The 2,831-nt window shown below is 43.3% G+C and overlaps 1 pseudogene; it reads right to left on the reverse strand.

Moving 5' to 3' along the window:
* Nucleotides 1-1,271: 1,271 nt before the first annotated feature.
* On the reverse strand, nt 1,272-1,763 carry LOC115500294 (annotated as a pseudogene).
* Nucleotides 1,764-2,831: the final 1,068 nt, after the last annotated feature.

Raw genomic sequence — 2,831 nt, forward strand, 5'->3', positions numbered from 1 at the left:
TCGGACGCTTAACCGACTGAGCCACCCAGGCGCCCCCAAATAAGCATTTTTTAAAAAGAAAAAAGAAAAGAAATAAGGCAAGGATGCTTCTCTCGCCACTGTGTTTCAACATTGCCCTGAAAGTCCTAGCTACTGCAGTAAGACAAGAGAAGGAAAGGAAAGGCATTGAGAAGGAAGAAATTAAAAAAAAAAAAAAAAGGAAGAAATCAAACTGTCTTTGTTCACAGATGACATGATCGTCTATACAGAAAATCTGCAAGACTTGACAATAAAAACTCCCGGAGCTAATAAGTAATCGCAGAATACAAGGCTAATATACAAAAGGCAATCACTTTCCTATATACCGGCAATGAATGAAATTAAAAACACATTGTCATCTATATTAGCATCCCCCCAAAGGAAATACTTAGATATAAATCTAACAACATATGTGTAAGATCTCTGTGAGGAAAGCTACAGAACTCTGATGAAAGATATCAAAGCAGCACTAAATAAATGGAGAGACATTCCATGCTCATGGATTACAGAGCTCAGTTTTGTCAAGATCTCCATTCTTCCCAACTTGATCTACAGATCCAGCGTCATCCTAAATCAAAATACCAGCAAGTTATTTTGTGGCTATCGACAAAATGATTCTAAAATGTAATATGGGAAGCAAAAGCCCCAGAGTAGCCAACTTGGTACTGAAGGAGAAAGACAAAGTCAGACGACTCATGCTACTTGTCTTCAAGACTTACCATAAAGCCACAGTAATCAAAGCAACTGTGGTATTGGCAAAGGAATAGACAAATAAATGAAGGAAAAGAATAGAGAGCCCAGAAACGGAGCCAAATGAATACAGTCGATTGATCTTTGACAAAGGAGCAAACGCAATACAATGGCGGAAAGAGAGTCTTTTCAACAAATGGTACTGGAACAACGTAGACATCCACCTGCAAAAACCTGCATCCAGACAGAATCTATTAGGTGCTTCGCAAAAATTGGCCCAAAGTGGATCAAAGATCTAAATGCAAAGCGCAAAACTGTAAAACTCCTAGAAGATAACACAGGAGACAATCTAGTTGACCTTGAGTATGGTGATGACTTTTAATTTATTTCTAGCTTTTTCTAAGATTTGAGTAATGTCTCCACCCAACATAGGGCTCGAACCTACAACCCCAAGATCAGGAGTTGCATGCTCCACCAACTGAGCCAGACAGGCACCCCACTGATGACTTTTTATTTTTTATTATCCTTTTTTTTTTTTATAGTGAAAAAATGCGTATGTAGGTTTAGCCAGCTGGACTCAGCTTAGCGATCCCAATTTTGTCGGCCACATCCAAAGCATCATAGTCAGGAGCCAGTCGGATATAGGTCTTCTCTTCTCCATCGGGCCTCATCAGAGTGTTGACCTTGGCCACATCAATGTCATAGAGCTTCTTCACAGCCTGTTTGATCTGGTGCTTGTTGGCCTTGACATCTACAATGAACACAAGTGTGTTGCTGTCTTCCATTTTTTTCATGGGTGACTTGGTAGTCATGGGGAACTTGATGATGGCATAGTGGCCAAGCTTGTTTCTCTTGTGGGTGGTCTTTCCAGGCTATTTGGGCTGCCTTTGGAGATGTGGTGTCTTGGGCCATCAGAATGTAGGTGACGTGCAGATCTTTTTCCTATGACTGTGGACGCCTTTCAGCACCGCTTTCTTGGCCTTCAAAGCCTTTGCTTTGGCTTCGGGTTTGGGAAGGGCAGGGGCTTCCTTCTTTGCCTTCGGCACCATCTTCATGAAATGATGACTTTTTAGATACAACACCAAAAGCACAACCCAAGAAAGAAATCATTGATGAGCTGGATTTGATTAAAATTTAAAACTTCCGGGGTACCTGGGTGCCTCAGTCCATGAAGTATCCCACTTCGGCTCACATCATGATCTCACGGTTTGTGGGTTTGAGTCCCACGTTGGGCTCTGTGCTGACAGTTCAAAGCCTGGAGCCTGCTTCAGATTCTGTGTCTCCCTCTCTCTCTGCCCCTGCTTGCACTCTCTCTCTCTCTCTCTCTCTCTCTCAAAATAAATTAAAACATTAAAAGAAAATTTTTTAAATAAAAAATAACTAAATAAATTTAAAACTTCTGCTCTGTGAAAGGCGATGTCAGGAGAACAAGGAGACCAGCCACAGACTGGGAGAAAATACTTGCAAAGGACACATCTGACAAAGAACTGTGGCCCAGAATATACCAAGAACTCTTAAAAGTCAACAATAAGAAGGGGCGCCTGGGTGGCTCAGTCGGTGGAGCGTCCGACTTCGGCTCAGGTCATGATCTCACGGTCCGTGGGTTCGAGCCCCGCGTCGGGCTCTGTGCTGACAACTCAGAGCCTGGAGCCTGTTTCGGATTCTGTGTCTCCCTCTCTCTCTGCCCCTCCCCGGTTCATGCTCTCTCTCTCTGTCTCAAAAATAAATAAATTAAAAAAAAAAAAAGTCAACAATAAGAAAATGAACAACCTGATCCAAAAGTGGGCAAAAGACCTGAACAGACACCTCTTCAGAGAAGCTATCCAGATGGCAAGGAAGCATACGAAAAGATGTTCAACAGCCTATGTCATCAGGAAATCGCGAATCAAAGCAATAGTGACATACCGCTACCTACCTATTGGAACGGCCCCAACCCAAAGCACTGGCAGCACCAAATGCTGGCGAGGACGTGGAGTGGCGGGGACTCTCAGTCACTGCTGGTGGGATGCACAAACGGTACAGCCACTCTGGAAGATAATTTGGCGGTTTCTCGATACAGCGGTGGCTTCGTGTCATTAGACATTCGTCCAAACCCACTGAAGGTGAACTCTAGGGTAGATAAC

The sequence above is a fragment of the Lynx canadensis genome, chromosome E1, assembly GCF_007474595.2.
Source record: "Lynx canadensis isolate LIC74 chromosome E1, mLynCan4.pri.v2, whole genome shotgun sequence".
NCBI classification, from domain to species: Eukaryota; Metazoa; Chordata; class Mammalia; order Carnivora; family Felidae; genus Lynx; species Lynx canadensis.